Raw genomic sequence first — 20,357 nt, forward strand, 5'->3', positions numbered from 1 at the left:
CCATGAAAATTTGGTAATCGAAAAGCAATGGTATATGATGGCAAGTTGAACGAAGCATAGGAAAGACAACCAGAGAGTGGAGTAGCAGTGATAATGTTTTCATTTTCCAGAGGAGACCGCTAAACAAGTGGGTGTTAAATTCTATCCAGTTTCCAGGGCTAGCTTGGTCAATAACTACTTGTCTAATTCAATCAGGTGAAAAGTCACTCTGTGATAATATTTCAACCATAAAATGAAGGTTTTGGAGTGTATAATATCCATGGTCATTGAGATAATATCCCAGTTCTGAATACATATTTCAAGTAGCAATCTGAGAGGGAGAAGAAAAATGTCCACATAAAAATGTAAAAACAACAAATTGCCCAGGACTCTTGGAAAAATGGAAAAATACTTAAAATTTGATATGTATGTAAAACAATGTGTATGAAATTGATAATAAAGTGTACTTGAAATATTTACTAAGGAAGATAATATTATAACCATAATAGCTAACATTTACTGAGCATCTACTATGTGCTAGATATGTTGTAAGTAAATAATCTGTAATGTACAAAATAAATGCAAATTTATAATTACCACCAGAATTTGAGAGGATAGAGGTGATATCAGAAGCATGGTGGAAGCACAGAGAAGAGAATAACAGAAGAGAAGAGATACTGCAGAAGCTTACCCATGGTGTGGAGGACGTAGGTGATGCTAGTATCAAATTGCCATAGTGTTTGCGTTCTGCCTGGCTATATTTTGAAGAGTGAATGTAACTCTTTAAAAATTTTTAAATGTTATTATCTATATTGCGCCAGAAATTACATCTTTGGTAATCATTTCAACTTAAGATGGAAAAACATAGAAGTCAATTTAATATTTGAGGGAATACAAAATTATTCAGAATTATTTCTGATAATGCGAGCGAGTAAGTATGAAGACCAGTTTCAGTTACGTAGTCAACCTTTGATTTCCCTTCCAATTAAATTCCGTGATTCAAGAAACATGCATTTAAAAATATAGAAACAAGTTCTTATTTAATAGTTGGCAAATGTTTTGGGATAGCAATATCACTCAGTTGAGGTTTTGTTTTCTTCTTTGAACTCATATTTCCATTATATTTTTCCAGTGAATTTTACTCTAATACGATACACTTTTATGCTTCTTAAAGTCTTTTATTGGTCACCTAGCATATTTCTCTGCAACAAAAATAATTGTATAAATTTTTTTTTTTTTAAGATTTTTATTTATTTGCGAGAGAGAGAATGAGAGACAGAGAGCACGAGAGGGAGGAGGGTCAGAGGGAGAAGCAGACTCCCTGCTGAGCAGGGAGCCCGATGTGGGACTCGATCCCGGGACTCCAGGATCATGACCTGAGCCGAAGGCAGTCGCTTAACCAACTGAGCCACCCAGGCGCCCCTGTATAAATTTTTAATTACTTTTATTTTTCTGGCCATAAGGCCCTAAGTGTTAAAAAATTTCTTCTAGATTGAATTTCATGAAAATTATTACCTAATTGATCAAAACAACATATTATAGATTTTGGTAAATACTTATTAAATATAAAAAAGAAAATATTACTGAAAAGAATATCTTAAGAAGAATAGCCTATTTTCTCCTGGATGAATATTAGTTATTATTTGACTAAGGCAAGGTTCAACATCAATTAGTTTTATATTTTTGTATTCTATGTTTTTGTAAGCTTGGAAAAAACTTACTATCATAAATAAGAAGATAGAAATGGAAGGAGCTTTGGGAGAGCAATATCACTCAATTCTTTGAACTCATTCCAAGTTATGTGCCAAAAATTCATACAGTGATCTATCATCAAAAATATTTTTATTACTCTATCAGCTGACAATTCAATTAGGTCCTCTTCAGTTTTGGTCCTGACTTGCAAAAAGATTTATCACCCTGTCATGAGAGTCATTTTATTCCTTAATTTATAGGAAGTATACCAAAAAGGCTTTTTTTACTGAAATGTATTCAGTAGCTGTTATTATTAGTTTTGATACACATTTAATGATAAGTAGTCTTGATAAAATGCTTTCTTTTCATGAACTTTCAATACACTGTTGTTAAAATCTCAGCACTGTAGAATTAGCTAATTTATGGAAAATGTTTATTTTACTTATTTGGCAAAGCAGTCCTCATGTCAAGCCAATCAGCCGAATCAGATTTACTATCTGTCAGAAAAAGTGACTTTATTTCTTAATCCAGTTACATGTGTTAATATGTGTATTCATGAAACCCTCTCACATCTGAATTCTAAATCCGACAGAGATAGTCACAGCATAGAGTCCTGCCAAGACTTTATTGCTTGGATGGAATAAAGCAATTTTGGAGTTGAGTTGTGTAAGTGATTGGAATCTTCAGTGAAAATGTCTTGGGATGCATAAAAAGAAGTAAAGAAATATTAGTCCCAGTCAAGCATATCTCTAGATTTGACAGAAGCTGGGCTCCAAAAGTTGGGAGAAGAAAAGAGATATTCTCGTTGTAAAACCAGGTACTCTTGAAATGAAAAATGTGAAAATCTGATGGTAATACTGCTAATGATTCTTAGGAAGAAAATAAAGGGGAGGCCAACAAAGAAATCAATGACACTTCACAGAAAATGCTGTGATGAATTCAGGTTCTAAAGTTCCCCATATATGGAATGTGTGTGTAAAACAGTGGCAGAGGTCTGAAAGAATATGAAAACAGGTAAGAGGCTAGAACAGAAGAGAATTGTGACAAGCTACTGAGGGCAGAGAATGAGCTGGGCAAGGACGAGACCAGCCCACAGTGTCCCTAGATGCTGTATTACTTTAAATGATAGGTACTTCTCTACTCAGCTATTTCTCTTCCGTATTAAAGATCAATAAAATTAGTTTTCTAACTGGAAAAGTAGAATAAAGTCTGAAATACATTATGAAACAATAAAAGACACTAATCTCATTTAAACAAAATCATTTGAATTTTAATAAATTGCCCTATAATTTATAGAAAGGACTTAGAAACACAGTTGCAGAGTTTCCTTCAGTAATATTTAAGAAAAGATAAACTGGGAGGCACCACATGAGGAGACTGATATTTTTCTAAAAAAGTTTATGTCCTAAAAATTGTGTGTTGATATACTCAATGCCAATGCTAAAAACTTTCTAGAACTAAAAACTAAAGTAATTAACTAATGATCTCTTACAAAATACCTCTTATCTCTCTCTTTCAAGGACCAGGCAGAATCCCTAGGTAAAAACCACAGGAGACCAGATCACAACTCAAGGTAAATTTCATTAAAATTTACAGTGGCCCAAACTTGAACCATCATCATATCTCCATGTCTATTGAGAATGCACGCAGGGCACAGACATTGAAGCAGAGACACTACCACAGTCTGAATGGCAATTGAGGGGACTCTTTTTGGGTGGAATTGTATTTAGACCATCTCAGATATCAGTCCCAATTCTTAGTTTCTGGAGTTCTATGCAGCTGTCTTGGGTGAATGGAATAGACCTGCTTAAAAAGCATGAATTTCTTTGAATGCTTTCTAAGTACCCCGCCCCTCCCCATTAGCCCTTGGTAGGAGATGGTATCAGGTAGTAGGTCCAGAGGAGCATGGAAGCGCACATGTGCATCTTTGGTGAGGGTGGAGATGGAGAAAGCATTGCTCTCTATAAACCTGGGCTGTGTGGATCATCAACACAATCCACTAAGAAGACCAGTGAGGTTTAGATTCTCTTGGTGTTAAGATTTATCCGCCTCACTTTTAGTCTCTGAGAGGTCTTTGCTGCTCTTATGGATTTGGAGGCTCTGAATCATTGAGAAAATCTCCTTTGGTTTGTTGCTGTTGTCTCGACCCCCACTCCTGCTGAGGAGTCAGTTAGGTGTTTTATCGATCATCCCACATGCAGAGACATCTGCATCGGCTTTATCACCACTGTGCTCATGGCCTTCAGTTTCTGCCTTGTGCCATTAGTTTTACATGGCAAAAATTATTTGAAAACTACAGGCCTTATGAAAAGCAGGAGTAGAGTTACTTATAAGATAGCTCTAAGAGGTATGTATATGTATATGTGTGCATGAATATTGAGATGAGTGGTTTCAGGCATACACTGAAGTGCAGTTGCATAGAGTCTGTATGACAGACTCTACTCAGCAATCTCTTAGCTTCCTTTATTTACAAACCAGGAAATTCAGCTGTTTTATTGAAGACTGGATGTGAAAGCTGAAGTGCTTTGCCGACACAGACATCAAAGGGACTTACATGTACTTTTCCCCTTATGTTTTAGCTAGTTTTTCCCTTCATGCCTGATATCAGTCAGAGAGAGTGCTAGAATGTAATACCTCACACCTCAGATTAAACACCTTCTCAGCTGGTATTTCTGTTTCGACTTCATTTCCTGCCACCTTCTATCATAAGCACCTTGCACCATGTCATGTACGCTCTAGGTTCTGTCTGAGCAATGAGACTGTGTTTTTCAAAAACATTATTCTGCAAATAAGTAGACTCTGCCTTGTCTTTGACGTGAGCTTAGTTGCTGAATGAATAGCTTTGTTGGACATCAAGATAAGATTGTAATAGAATCTATAATAGCAGTGCCAATCACGGATGGCAGAAAGGCTGTTATTCTTGGACTGTTGTATTTGTAAATCATGCTAGATTTCCCATGGCTTAATCTAAAAATGCTACCCTGTCAGTTGTGGAGGCTTACATTTTGAGTTCCCAAGAAAAATATTTCAGAAAGAACATCCTACTCTTCTTTACTGTGTAATAAATAAGTTCTAGGAAGGACTTATATCATCTAAGGAATTACTCAGGTGGCGTTTTTCACTTCTGTACCTAACCCTGTAGGATCCAGGCAGTTACCACATTCACTTGCATGAAAGTGATTCTTATTTGTATGGAAAGTTGTATTTTTGTTGGTTTGTTTTAGTTTTCCTTTTGCTTGAATTGGAAGCACATGTCTTGAGATGGGCGATGAAGTGTGGATTTTGGAGCTCTATGTCCAGGGGACAGACCTAGAAGAAGGAAGAGGCAGGTTGGAGGACCAGTTAGGGGTGAGGAATCAACTCTTAGAAGCAAGAGGACTTGGAGCTAGGTATTAAAAGAAAAAAAAAAAGGAAGTGTTTTCAAACACTCTATAGATCTTCATGGAGTTGGTATGTTTTTAAGGGTAAAATACTAAGATATAGTGAAATAAATCAGATTTTGTGTTTCATTTGCCTTATATATTGAGAGATATTTCATTTTTTTTTTTTTTAATTTGGAGAAGGTGGCTTTTCGTATAATTTTCTGCCTACTTTCATATCCCTTCTCTATACACCTCGGTCACTAAAAAGCAAAGTAATCATCACTGTGTAGCTATAATAACAAAGGGGCTGTGGACTGTTTCTTTCTAAGAAAAAGACCTATTTCACAGTATGTTCCTATGTAAAGTCCTATTGTGAGTTTAGGAATCTAAAATCCACAAATGATAGTAACATTTTATAAATAAACACTTCAATGAGTCAATACTTAATGGGACTCTAATAATAAGGCCAATTTAGATTTAGAAAGAACATCAGATCATTTTGCTCAATCATTGCAGTTGTAAGATAAGCAAAACGAGGCTCAGAGAAATTGAAAATTGTGTCATAATTTTTTTTAACCTGGGTTAGATGTGAAATCCTGATTTCTTGAATGTTATTCCTGTATTCAAGCTCTTGAATATGTTTGGTATCTGCTTTAATGGAAATGTTCATAACCAAACCTACCTATTTTGTATATATACAAAATTTTTTCTAAACCAGAAACATGTCTGCAATCATAAATTGTCAATTGTAATGAAGTAGCAATAAACATCTAAAATATGACCAATTTCCTCTATCAAAAAAGAAATTCTAAATATTGAGTAACCGAACAACCAGTAAGAAAACTCCAGTTCATAACAGCTATGCTCTCCAAATTACAGCCACAACCTTAGAATAACATCAGACACAGACTAAAATTAGGTAATGTTAGCTTGAAAAAACCAATTCCCTCACTTGTGAAAGTGGGAATTTGACCCACCCATAGTTGTTATATAGCTATTAAGAGGTAGAGTTTTCTGACTCCAGGTTCATTAAATACTTAAATTTCTGGATAGTATATTGAAGGCATCCTCGTCTCCTATGTCTCAGTCATTGACCACTAAAAACTGCCTATGTGAATTGATTAATTCTAAAGTGGAAAATACATGGCCATTTCTGACATTTTTGCAGCCTCCCTTAGAGCCCAGCACAGACTGTGTAGGGTACATGCTACTAGCACTATTCAGCTCTGTAAATCAAGATGTATCTGGATCACTATTTTCCCCAAATTCATTCTGCTGAATGTTCCAAAGGATATTAACTGATGTGGGTAAAGGTTTTTATGGAACATACTTGGGAGAGGTAATATGCAGTTTCCCAAAATTCTAAACACTGAACATACTTCACTGTGTATCTTTTAGGATTAAAACACACTCTGGGCAACTTGTTGAAGACCTGGGATTATTCTGAACTTGTCCAAGTACACTTCTTCTACACCAACCACGGCACACCTTTAGGAAAGATCCTTCTTCATTAAAGTTCTGTAGAACTTTTTTCAGCCTTTGACAAAACTTTGGATGGGGGTGGGGACGTATTTCATTTCATTTAATCCTCTTTGCTACAGATTTGGTAGATACACTTCTGGTTAAATTTTGGGTATTGAAACTTGCTTCCTCTCAAACATTTTAAAATACCAAATGTCAACAGTGTCCTGAGACTAGAATGATGAAAATTAAGTCTCTTAAAAACCTAGTACAGGAAAGGAACTCAGTGCACTCCCTCTACAAAAACAGGAACATGGAAACTGGGATGTATGGCTCTTAACCCAGAAGACTTGCTACCACATCCAGCTGCCTCATCCTCTCCAATCCCATCTTCAGGAGAGTGTACTGAAACCAAAGCTATAAAGAGAATAACTGAAAATAATACAATGTTTTTAAAACATGTGCTGGCCAGTTTTATTAAAGAAAAATTTTGCACAATTTACTCTTCATCACTCTATTCTGGCATGCTTCTAATGATATTAGAAAATAAAACACAATATTTTCACAATTCAGTAAATGGAAACTGGTAATCATCAAATTAACAGTGGTTATCTTCAAAAGTTATTAAACTAGCTGTGCTGTCATTTCTCGAGGTTGATCGAAGATACCAAGAGCCATAGACCCTTCCCACATGGGATGCATCATATAAATCAGACTTGATTTTATCACCAGCAGTTTATAAAACCAGACCTAGGGAAAGAATTAGGTCTGGGAACACATGCATGGTCTTAATATAGCAAACGTTGAACTGATTGTTACAAAATCAGAACAGCAAGAATATTTGCAGTATTTTATCAATTAATTAAAAATTCATAAGTTTAAAACATAATATGATGTATTATTTGTAGGTATTTCTATAAAAAAAGAAGTTCTAGGGGTGCCTGGGTGGCTCAGTCGTTAAGCATCTGCTTGGGCTCAGGCCAAGCCCGCATCGGGCTCCTTGCTCTGCGGGAAGCCTGCTTCTCCCTCTCCCATTCCCCCTGCTTGTGTTCCCTCTCTCGCTGTCTCTCTCTGTCAAATAAATAAATAAAATCTTAAAAAAAAGAAGTTCTAAAAGATTAAACTTATTTGAAAAAATTGCATAAATAATATTATAAAATGATTTATTTTGCATCATAAATTTTAATTATAAAACATTTCCACAGATGTTTTTTTCCTATGTATTTTTCACAAAAAACATGTGAAGTAAGTGGCTATGGACTGCACTTCACAGATAAGAATTCTGAAGCTCCAGATTGAAAAGGTACATCTAAGATATCAGGACTGGATCTCAGGCCCAGGGTTCCTGACTCCACACCCCAGAGCTCTTTGCCTTGTCTCACAATTTGCTGTTTAATGGTTAATTGACCCACCTTTCCTACCTCCATTTCTTATCTCTCAGATTTTATTCCAGTTCAGGAAATAATAATGAGAATTTTTAAAAACCAAAGAGGTAGTAGTAGGGAATTTCCAGAACAATTCTGCAACCAAGGAAATATACCTAGAGAGAATAGAATCCTGGTAGTTAGGATGCAAGAGGCAGTGACATCCTGAGGCCAGTTCATAGAGGCTTGAAAGTGTCCATTGTTAAATTTACAGCAATTTTGCTCTTTGTTAAATAGCCATTATCAAAAATTAAATTACATAAACTTGTTATTGAACATTTTGTTAAAAACAAAGGTAATAAATATTGGGCTTGTCACTTCCTAGTTATTTTACTCGTTTACTATTATCTATGCTTTTGATGTTATTTACATCTGTGGTGACTGTATGGTAGAAATACTATGTCTGTTATCTGCTTTTCACAGTTCTGTGTTGGTAGTTTGGAGCCAACCATAATGGAAGTATTTATACCATGAAAATCACAAATGCTACAATTATTGCTTTGTTCATTATCTGGACTTAAAAAATGGAGAAAATATTAATAATGCAGATTAAACTGAAAATTTTCTTGTGTCTGTAGCTGTTAGATTGTGAATGGCTCATAAAATGGAGAAAATATTGGTCTAGTATATGACACCACTATCTGATTCAGCAAAGAAATTGCTCATGTCAGTGAAAATTGAATGAAGTCTGACAAACGTCCTTGTTGTTTTACTTTAGACTCACTCTGTAATGCAAAAGAAAATATCAACTAACATTTACATCAGAACTCCACTTATTTGTCAGTGACATGAGAGACTTCTTTTTGGAGTAGGATCATAATCGAGCATTTATACATAGTCTAACTTTGTGGCACTATTGTCGGGGATAGAATGGAAGGAGAAGCTTGTGACAATAGATTTTGTAAGAAACAAAGTCACACCAAAGTCCTTGGTATGGAATTTACAATGATGGTTATTACATATGTTGTCATTATTTGTAAATTGGGTGCTAATGTTCTTAAAGCAGTACCTTTTATATTAAATTATTTCTCCCTTGGAGAACTGGTTGTTAAACACTTAGCATACCACAGGATAGAGGGCATGCTTTATTGGAAGATGAAGCACTCTACAGATGAGAGGGATACCAGAGAAATCTATGCTTGTCACTTTGTAATTCTCTTTGAACAAGAGCTCTAATTATGTATAACGATGACAGTTTTATGTAATAGACCTCTGTGACCTTTTCCTATATTGTACAGGGAGGGACTCTTTTCTACCTGTGAGGTGTCAGCTTCAAATGCCAGAATGTATTTTCATTGTAAAAAGTTACCAACTTACATAGACAAATGGAGGACAAAAAAACCACCCAAAAAACCTCTCATTAGCTGTAGGTTAGCTTGGCCAGGGTTCCCAGTATTCTTTCTTAACATTATCCTTTATTTCACTTTCCTAGTACCCAGTACCATACAATGATGTTATCTTCTGGAACTAAGACTCTCAGCTCTGGTGCATCTTTGGTCCTACAGGGCGTCACTCCATTGATGTGACTTCTCCAGAATTAATCATAATTTACCTGTCTTTCATTCTGTCCCCCTGGGGTCCCATGTTATATTATGCTACTGTAATGATAGTCACCAAAGAGTCACTGCCATCCTCTGTCCAAGTAATATATGTTCACCTTTACACATGTTTGTTTTCTGGTCATGATTTAACCCCTATTGTTAGCTCAAGGGTTGGGATTCTAAGCATGTGGCATAATGGTAGTGGTGGAGAATATTCAATAAATAATGGTGGATTGATTGATAGGGTGTCCTTCTAGACTCCTTCAATTATATCACTTCCAACTTCTGTCCTGAAGGCCAAATTAGCCATATTTCTCTCCCCCCAATTATTGAATTTTGAATTAAAATTAATTTATATGAAATCCAGAATTGCAGATTGGTCATCTACTAGTTTTCTGGTAAAGTGTTCTAGAGGGGAGAGGGGTGGGGGGATGGGTTAGCCTGGTGATAGGTATTAAAGAGGGCATGTACTGAATGGAGCCCTGGGTGTTATACGCAAACAATGAATCATGGAACGCTACATCAAAAACTAATGATGTAATGTATGGTGATTAACATAACATAATAAAAAAGTTAAAAAAAAAAAAGCTATCTTGGGCTTTAGAGCTGGCTTGCTTCGTCATTCATACATGCCCCGTTGGTTTTTATTTGGGGTTTAACTTGTACTGTAGTTAATCGTATTTAAGTTCCATTTGTAAAGGCCTTGATGAGACAGCAGAAATGTCAAAAGAGAAGAAATCATGAGATGCCATGGTCTTTTGATTTCCAATTGAAGAGTGGAGGTTAGTTATAGGTCAAAGTGAAGGAAGGGATGTTTTGATGTCATAAGAAGCTTGCTAAGGTAAAATAGGGGAATCTTACTGAAGATACATTCTTCCTTGTAAACCTTCTGTGGCTACTGTATGATTTAAATAGGAATGTTGGGGTGTTATATATATTTAATATGTGAAATAGTTAACTGAATATGAGCATTACACAGAGAGGTGGGTGAAGGAAAGTACTTTGTAATTAGGTAGGCTGGCTTCCAATCCTAGCTATGCCTACTCAGAAAATTTAATCTCTCTCAACTTCAATTTTATTATTTGTAAAGTTGGAGATTATTTATGATGTACCTACTTCGTTGGGCTGTTTTAAATATTAAATATGATAATAAACATAAAATGCTTAGCAAAATTTCCACTCACAGATGTTGTTGGAAACATTTTGCAGAGAATATTTCCATGATGCAAAACCTTATTGGGAAGGCAAGTTGGGGAAGTGTTTCCCTTCAGAAAATCTTTTATTTCATGGACTACATGATGACTTTCCCTGTTATTATTCTAAAATGGTGCTACTTCCTAAAAATATTTTAATAAACTACAAATAGACTTAGCTACTTTAGAAGTGATATGTTGAGTTTTTGAGGGATTGCTCAAATATGTGTAGTCTATGCAATCTCTGAAGGTTAAATTACATTGGGAATTCTCTTTTTGTTACAGATCATGAAGATCTAAGGACGGTGTGTCATATCACAGGGGGAGGTTATGGACAACAGTAGCACGGTCTGCTGTCCTGGTGCGTTGAATTCCAAATCCAGCGTAATAGTTTCCGTTTTAGATATGTGTTCTCTGTGAATTTAAACTTGTTATTCATAGCAGGTTCTAGGTGTATTCTGTGGCGATTCCTGAAAGATTTGTCTGTCCCTTTCATTTGAAGTAATTTTTCTGTGTTATCAACAGTTCACACAAACATCAAGCTTTTCCAGAATTTACATTTTAATCTCTGTTATATTAACAGACTGTAAGTGAAGAGTGAGTGCAAAGACTAAGACTATCAGGCCTTACTTACCTGGTCAGGTGAACGCCCTCCCCCACTCCTGCCCCACTGGGACATTATTTCTATAGTTTGCTCCTTGGAGCCTGAAGAGGTCTGTTGTTACAGAGGGTCACTGTGAGGTCCAAGTATTTATGAAAAGACTGCTTTTGGAGGTTTATGAGGCACACTAGCAAGTTGTTTGATCCACTGTTTTCCTCTTTTGTTGCATAATACCTATACCTGGTATCTTTGTGTTTGATGAAGCATGTTTTAGGAAACTTTGCTCTGGATTACAATCCCTTAGCCAGGGGCAAGAAAAAAACCTGAAATTGCATTTAACAAGTTCTAAGAGTTGATTTAGAATGAGAAGAATTGGGTTTGAGCTTTTATGCTGCAATTTTACAGCTAGAAAGCATTGGGCAAGTTATTTCATTTCTCTAAGTCTCAGATTCCTTTTCTGTAATAGCATAAAATACCCAATACGTATCTCCATGTTTTCATAAATATTATATAAACTAATATCAGTGAAAATGATATATAAAGCCAATGGCTGATATTCATTGACTCCAATACTTCCCTCATAGATTTATTGGGGCTTACTTAACATACACATGTTAATGAGTTTAGGTCTCCAGTGTCTCAGCCCATGATAAATTAGAATTAGAAAAAACAGCTAAAAGGTAGTAAGGCAGTTAGAGAACAGAGACAATAAGAACAGCAACCCCAGAATTGAAAAGCATTCTCATTATATTGATAGGTGGCAAGTAGTCATTGGTTATAGTTCATCAAGAAATGGTTAAATGATGATAGGAGGCTTCCATTTAAAAATGGACGGGGTATAATATTTTAGGGAAATATACCACAAATGTTCCTTTAGATCAAGGTCTCTTTCTTACACATATTTGAACATCTGCCTTTTGTACTAAGGTCAGGACAACTGAGATCTCTAAATTTCTGCTTAATATTTTCAGTGTTAGTTAACTGGTGCTTTCTTTATTTAGAGTAGTTTTTCTTTAAAAATTCTAGATTAACAGTGTTGTACTCTTTGAAAAAATAATACTGTCAAATAACTTAAAATCTGATTTTTTAAATAAGATTTTATTTATTTGAGAGAGAGAGAGAGCAGGAGAGATCATAAGCAGGGGGAGAGGCAGATGGAAAGGGAGAGGCAGATTCCCCACTGAGCAGGGAACCCAATGTGGGGCTCGATCCCAGGACCCTGGGATCATGACCTGAGCTGAAGGGAGACGCTTAACCGACTTAGCCACCCAGGCACCCCTAATGTCTAATTTTTATATAGGTTACAAGTAGAATAGAATATATAACATACATATTTATTAACAATGAAAGTATAGGAATTATATTTATTCATAGGGAATATATTTGTGATATCCTATTGAGAGAAAAGAGCAGGTTCTCAAATAATATAAAGACATATTTATTTATTTATTTAAAGATTTATTTATTTATTTGAGAGAGCGAGAAAGAGAGAGAGAGAGTACCTGAGAGGGGGGAGGGCTAGAGGGAGAAGCAGGCTCCTCGCTGAGCAGGGAGCCCGATGCGGGACTCGATCCAGGGACTCCAGGATCATGACCTGAGCAGAAGGCAGTCGCTTAACCAACTGAGCCACCCAGGCGCCCCAAGACATATTTATTTAAAAATATATACACAAATAAAAAATTGGCCAAAAACTTAGTGTTGATTTTGTCTGGATAGTGACATTATGGTTAGTTCTTATCTGATTGTATTTGCTTATCTTTATGTTCCAGTTTTTCTGCCATCCGTGTATAATCCAGTGTGGAATATTTCATACCAACCTAACTAAAAATAAAATCTTTACCCTGATATTTTTGACGATCTTAGTCCATTTGGGCTCCTGTTAAAAAGATACTACAGATTGGATAGCTTATTAGCAACAGAAATGTATTTCTCACTTTTCTGAAGACTGAGAAGTCCAAGGTCAAGGGGTTGGCAGATTCAGTGTCTGTGAGGGCCCACCCTCTGTTTTATAGATGGCACCTTCTCACTGTGTCCTCACATGGTGGAATAGGGATGAGTTAGAGATCTCTGTGGGGTCTCTTTTAAAGAATACTAATCCCTAGGGGTCCCTGGGTGGCTCAGTCAGTTTTTTGGTTGCTCAAATTCCTTTCAGTCCCTCTGCCTATTTGCCTCCCTGAGTGTCATAGTCTCTGAGGAGATAGTGGACTGTTTCTCCCCCAATCAATCAAGTTCTTACTCAAACCGGATTTTCTGAAAGATGAAACATATACATCAACGAACATCTGAAACCCATTAATCTTAACACCCCATGGGACTCTTTAAAAAGTTTCTACCTCCTATTTTAAATCATTAAGCAAAATGAATAAAATGAAAAGGGAGTAAGAAGGACCTTGTAAAAACTGTAAACAGTTTTGTAGATCATCTTTCAGCTGGGGTCTCTAAGCAAACATGGCTCTAAGCTTTTGAATGATTATTCAGTATCGATGCCATGCCATTAGTAACATAGAAGGGATATAAAATGTTCTCAGTATGCCATCTCTTACAGATAAATCTTAACAGGTACCAAGAAGGACTCATCAAATACTACCTGGGAGACACGGCCTTGAAAGCATAACCTGTGAACATAATCCGTCTGAGACAGCACTGAACTCCAGGTAAGAGATAAATGACATAACCAATAATGCACAGGGTTCTTGAGAGATTTTATTATTCTCCTTTAGTCAAAAGTTACTTTCCCATAGCTCCTCCATAGCACTCTGCTGTTGGTCACTGTGTTTATATTTAATGATGAGGAGGGTGAGGAAGAATCTTGAGTTAATATCACTGTCAGATTATTAATTCCTTTAAAGTCCTTGTGATTTGTTGCCCTTAAAAAATTAATGAAGTATTCATGTTACACTGGTATGGAGCAGTAAGCCTAGTAGGCTAGTTACTGGTCACATGTGGAAGGATAGACTATTCACTGAAAGTCATGTATTTCAAAAGTTAGGTAGTTTCCAAATGCAAGCAAATTATATGATTGAATAATTTTAAAATAGATATATTGATGCCTTTTTATTGATTATCAAAGGGGGTAGTCTTAGGCTTCTATGCAGAGGTTTCTATTTCTCTCATTCTCTTTTACTTGTGTTTTGCTGATTAGCCAGATAAATTGTGGATTTGCAACAGTAACCCTGGCCAGAGATGGTCAAAAGGATTCAGTCCATACAGAGTCTCCTCTTGTTCCCTTCCTTAGCTCACTTGCTTTGCTTTTCTGGTGGTTTTGTTGTTAACTCCTTTTTTTTTTTTTTTTTGTCTGTTTTTTATTAATTTTTGTTCTCTGACATCCCCCCTTTCCTTTTTTTTCCTCAAGTGTTTCTCCTATGTCTTCTTACTCTCCCCATTGCTTTTTGCCCATCACGGTTCTCATCTTCCCCCCCACATCAGCCTCAAATTCTGGGTTCGCTCATCATCTCCTCCCGGCAGTGCCTGGTAGTTTCCTCCTCTCTCTCATTGTTTCTTTTTAGTTCATTCTCTCCCTGCCTTCTGACCCACAAGGAGCCACTTCAGCAGAGTCTTATCTAGGGCGGGGGACGGGACAGCAAGTGTCTCTTATGTCCTGCGTCGCTGAGATCTGGCATCTTGACAGAATCAGAAATCAGGGTTTAATGAGAGGTGGATTTCGATTGCAGGATAAGGGCACTGTGTGCGGCTTACTGTGATGGGCACCAGGGAATGGACACAGCACATCTGTAGGTCCTGGGCTGATTGGTGTGTTTCGGTGCTGAACACTTCCATGCTGATTGTAGCGACAAAGTTAGAGTCCCTGGCACTCCATCATTCAGCTTATGCCATACATTCTTCCCAAATGAATTTGCACAACTTGCTGCCTTAATCTACCCTCTCTTAAAACTCCTTCAAAACTCCAGTTACTGCTTTGTGCAAATCCTTAGCACTTCTTTCTTGCTGCTGAATGAAAGCCCATTCCAACTTTTCTTCTTTTTCTCACTCATACTCTTACCATATATTTATTGATGTTTTCTCCCAAAGTGTCCTCATTTTTTGAGAGACTCCCTCTAGCTTTTCTAGAAGGATTTACCTCAATTGAACAGCCATAATCCCCCAATTTTCTGTGCCCTTGGTAAAGCTCAGCTTTATTTTATGCTTTCCCTATGTATTAATTTTAATCTCATCTTCCCTTCTCTCTAATATTATCAGCTCTGTTTATAAGCTTTATACCCATCTTGCCTATGTCTAGTAAACATTAATTTTTAATGAGGATATAATTTCACACTTTAAAATTTTTATACTTGAAGCAATCTTAGTGATTCTACTGATGTGTATAAATAAAAGTACTACAAGAGGCAGTGTTCATAGAAGAATTTTATAATATTATGTTAAATTTTTAAGGAGTAAGTAGTCTTATCCGTGCTCTTTTCCCACAAAAAGTACAAGGACAAAACACATTCTTTGGTAGTTATGGTCTCTATCCCAAGTCCTGAAGTTCAGCTCTCCTTTTAAGTGCTTCAAGTGAGTGTCTTTAAAAATGGTCTGTTGGTAGAACATACAATAGTTTCTGTGGTTTGGACCATTCAGCTCTTTCTAGGAGATGTCAGGGGCTCTTTTATATTTTTAAATGCCTTTTATTTTTGTGCCTATGGTATAATTTCCCAGATTGGTTTTTGGACACTATTTTTATTTTTTTATTTTTATTATTATTTTTTTATTTTTATTTTTTAGATTTTGTTTATTTGACAGAGAAAGACACAGCGAGAGAGGGAACACAAGCAGGGAGAGTGGGAGGGGGAGAAGCAGGCTTCCCGCAGAGCAGGGAGCCCGATGTGGGGCTCGATCCCAGGACCTGGGATCATGACCTGAGCCGAAGACAGACGCTTAACGACTGAGCCACCCAGGCGCCCCTGGACACTATTTTTAAAGTCAAAATCAACTGGATACTTCAAGTACCCTAATGAATAGCTGCTAGGAGAAACTGATGTTTTGGACCCTTAATAGACATTTAAGCAGACATGTTTCCTATAATACCCATGTCCTTTTCAGAGAGCGTGTTCTAACAGCCACTGCTGAGTGGACAGCCACCCATGTGACAGCCACTTCAAACCAGCCACAGCTTGACGTCAATAGTCTGTGTGGTCAGTCAGGTTTTTTCTCCTAGAAATTTGGAGTTGGGACTCTCCCTAGTCAGCATTTAAATTTATAAAGGATGTTAAGCCAGAACAGGGAGTAGCAATCTGACTGACATGTAAATGGGTAGATAAATCTGGACAACACAGAGGGAAGGTAATAGAGACATGAAGACAGAAGCAGAAAAAAGACTTGGTGGCATGGGAGACAGAGACCAAAAGCAGGCAATGACAGACATAGAGAGACAGACACACATATACAGAAATAGAGGCAGATACATCTGTCGTTTAGGGGGAGAGACAAGAAAAGAGAGAGAGGAAAGCAGAGAGAGACACACTTAATGGAATGGCTATCCCAGATCCTAACTGTTCCCCAGTTCCTGATTCCACCCTCACCATGAGGACAGAGGTAGAGCCTCCAGTGCTGAAGTGCGTTGAGTTGACTCTTTTCCTTGTATCCAGAAGATTCCAGCATAAAATAGAGCCTATCTCTAGTCTATGCATGTCTAATTCAGAATACCTCTCATCGTGACAGTTCTATGTTCCTCCCGTGAATTAAGGGTTCATGAGTTCTGTCTCTGTATTTAGTAAGTTGCCCAAGCTCATTAGTAGTCATTATCATAGTAAATCCACAGTGAAGACTTTTTTACTGAATGATATTGAAATACTGCTGCCAATTTTTGTAATTTGGAGCACTTTATTTAATTCATTGGTTAATCAAAATAATACATCAGTGTTTAAAAAGAATTGCCTAAAAATAACTAACATTAACCATGACAAAGATTCAAATGATGGTCTATCATGTTCTAAATGACCTATGTAAAACATGTCTTTTCCATGAAAATAACCTTACCAATTCGTTTTAAGTTAAAAAATACAAACTGAATAAACAAATAATTATGTGTCATATTGCCACACTAATGTTTTAAATTACAACTTCAGTGGTTTTGTAGTTTTGCTATCTTTTAACTTATAAAGTTATTTAGATATTTAGCTCGGTAAGAGTAAAAGCATAAGAACTTTATACCTATTTTTATGTAAGTATGTATATAGATAATATTAAGTAAATAATTTAAATAATATTGAGTTGTCTAATATTTTTGCCTTCAAAGAAGTTCCATGCATGGTTTAAATTTGAGAAACTTTGAATTAGGTAGTAATTCCTAAAATGCGAGTTTGTTCTAAATTCACTTTACTTTTCCAGTTCTTTGGGTAACATTCCTAAAGCAATGTTACCAGGTGTACTTAATATTTACTTACCTGTGGTAGGCTTCCTTCAGGGTTAAATACATTTATTTTGGACAGTTCAGGGGAATTTCTCCCTCTCTCTCCTCCACCCCCATTATTTTATTTTATATATATTATGTATTTCAAAAATATATTTATATTTTATGTAATTATATTATAATATATAATATTATATATATATGATATATAAAATATCATATCGTATATACATATGGCAACATGACTCCGGACTGGCAAGTCAGAAATCTGAAAGGCAGCCGGGCAGGCTGGAAACTCTCAGGAGGAACTGATACTGCTGTAGTCTTGAGGCCAAGTTTCTTCTTCAGGGACATCTCAGTTTTGCTGTTAAGGCCTTTCCACTGATTGAGTGATCCACCCACATAATCAAGGATAATCTCCTCTACTTAAAGTCAGCTGATTGTAGTTGTTCTTCTGATCTAAAAAGCACCTCCACAGGAACACCTAAATTAGTGTTTGTTTGGATACCTGAGTACTGAAGCCTAGCCAAGTTGACAGAAAAAACTAACCATCAGAGTCCCTAAATCTTATCCGTCTTACACCTGCTGACGGGCAGGACCCCGGTTTCCTCTTCTAAGATGCCCACAGAATCCCTAAGAGGGGAAGATCTGATTCACATTTATTTGAACTGCTATACCCAGCTGTTCTCATCTCTTGGTGGCTCATAGCCTCCATGCCACAGCTGTTTTCAAGTATCTTATGCTTTTATGAAATTCCTGACCCTCTGCTCAGACTGCCCTTGCAGTGGTGCTAAGGCCTTGATCTTTGGGACCTCCTTTCCCCACAACCCCCTGTATTCTCTTACCTCTGCCAGTGCTTTGCCTGGTTGGATCCTTTTGCAGTGGGGGTAACTCTAACATCTCTTCTCATAGAATTTGAACCTTTTATATACTTACCTTTATTGAATTTCTGAAGATTACCATAAAATTTTATAATGGGAGTAATAGGCGAATTACTGGTAAATCTCTTGGACTCCCTTCATATCCCTTCTTGTTCCTATTCAGTAGCAGCAGTACAGTCCCCCTTGGCAATTGGGATAGATTACCCCAACAATATTACAAGTTCCATCTCTGCATGTCAATTCAGTGGCATAAGAGCCCTAAAGTAAAAGGAAGAGTTAACTTTCAATATAATAGAATTGTGACTCCATTTCCAGTTGGAAGCATCACTCTCTTAGGAGCTTGTAATTCCGATTTTATGGAACCTAACAGTACAGGAATAGGAAAAAAAAAAATCTTAACACAGAATATTTCAGGTTTCGTATTGAAGGGCTACTCCCACTTCTACCCTTTGGTTCCTAGACCTGAGCATGGGGTAGAATGGGGGGACAGTATCATATATTGGTCACTGGTTTACAGAACCATAATCCCACCATCCTCAGTTGATGCCATAGCTGAGCCTTCATTACGCCATCTGCTTCTAGATGATGGCACATGTGGTAAGGCCAGTGAATTCCCTAAACATAAGCCCATTGCTCCTTTTGTTTCTTTATAAAGTAAGTTGTTTGGTTGAGGGTGATGTTTTGTGGAATGTCAGTGAAAAGGGCACAGATGAGAGTATATATAGATTCCTATGGTCACAGCAACAAAGTGCTACCAACTGGGTGGCTTAACACAACAGAAATTTATTCTTGCACAGTTCTGGAGGCTAGAAGTCTGAAGTCCAAATATCAGTAGGGCCACAGTCTCTCCAGGATCTAAGGAAGAATCAGTTTCATGCTGTTCTATGAAAAGGAGGTATATGCAAAATGATTTCCAAAGGCTGAAGGAACTCTTAAGACTGACAAAAATGACTAACCAGTATAGCTTGATGAGAAATGGTTTATTAAGGGGACTTATGGACAGAAGCTGTCTTGGGTAGCAGCAAGACCAGTAGATCTCCACAGCCCCACTTCCAAAAGACCCGCTTTTATAGTCCTAGAGGCTGGGTAATACATACTGGGGACCATCCCTGGGAGGCCATCCCAGGCAGACCACCTGGGAGGAAATGTTTGAGAATCAGTCATATCTCCAGAATAGAGCAAAGGAGTTAGGCCCCAAGGGTGTACTTAAAGGTGTGTTTAAAAAATGTGGGAGTGGAGGGGTGTCTCAGTCAGTTAAGTCTTAATATTTCATGACTATTCCAAGAAGTCTATCCACATACCTCTTCCCAAGAACTCCTTGTCATCAGTCCTCTAAGCTTGTTTTTCAAGTCTCTGATGGACTAGGCATCTCATTAGTTTCTCCCAAGAGTCATTAGGGATCCATATCATAGAACATCTCTCCCTCCACAAAAAGTGGAAAACCAAATATACTACCTTAAAATCTGCCCCCTGGGAATGTTTTCCTTTAGGACTCTCTTTCAGACTGCCACAGATGGGGAAGATGTCCACTTCTGGATGAGGTCAACAGCCATCAAGCAGCAGATAATTTTTCTTCTTTGGCTAGTAGTCCTAGATAGCTAACTGCCCATGAGACCACAGGTATGGTTTAAGGGACTCTTGACTCAGCAGTAGGAATAGGTGCTTTGAAGTCTGATTCTTTTTTTTTTTTTTTAAAGATTTTATTTATTTATTTGACAGAGAGAGACACAGCGAGAGAGGGAACACAAGCAGGGGGAGTGGGAGAGGGAGAAGCAGGCTCCCCGCAGAGCAGGGAGCCCGATGCAGGACTCGATCCCAGGACCCTGGGATCATGACCTGAGCTGAAGGCAGTCGCTTAACCAACTGAGCCACCCAGG

The 20,357-nt window shown here is 37.2% G+C and overlaps 1 long non-coding RNA gene and 1 other non-coding gene across 3 annotated transcripts in view; one reads left to right on the plus strand and one right to left on the minus strand.

The window, feature by feature from the left end:
* LOC145722862 (uncharacterized) overlaps positions 1–20,357 on the plus strand; it is a 376,891-nt gene that overhangs the window by 197,439 nt on the left and 159,095 nt on the right. For both annotated transcript variants that reach the window (XR_014147437.1, XR_014147436.1), the window contains exons 2-4: positions 3,192–3,244; positions 10,938–11,013; positions 13,813–13,907. This is a non-coding gene — a long non-coding RNA (uncharacterized LOC145722862). The remainder of the gene's footprint in view (positions 1–3,191; positions 3,245–10,937; positions 11,014–13,812; positions 13,908–20,357) is intronic.
* Positions 7,215–7,341, minus strand: LOC115943241 (small nucleolar RNA SNORA72). The gene has a single exon (XR_004077843.1). It is a non-coding gene; the product is annotated as a small nucleolar RNA SNORA72 (small nucleolar RNA).

Source organism: Leptonychotes weddellii, chromosome 8 (genome assembly GCF_054177405.1).
Source record: "Leptonychotes weddellii isolate Sample4059 chromosome 8, ASM5417740v2, whole genome shotgun sequence".
Lineage (NCBI taxonomy): Eukaryota > Metazoa > Chordata > Mammalia > Carnivora > Phocidae > Leptonychotes > Leptonychotes weddellii.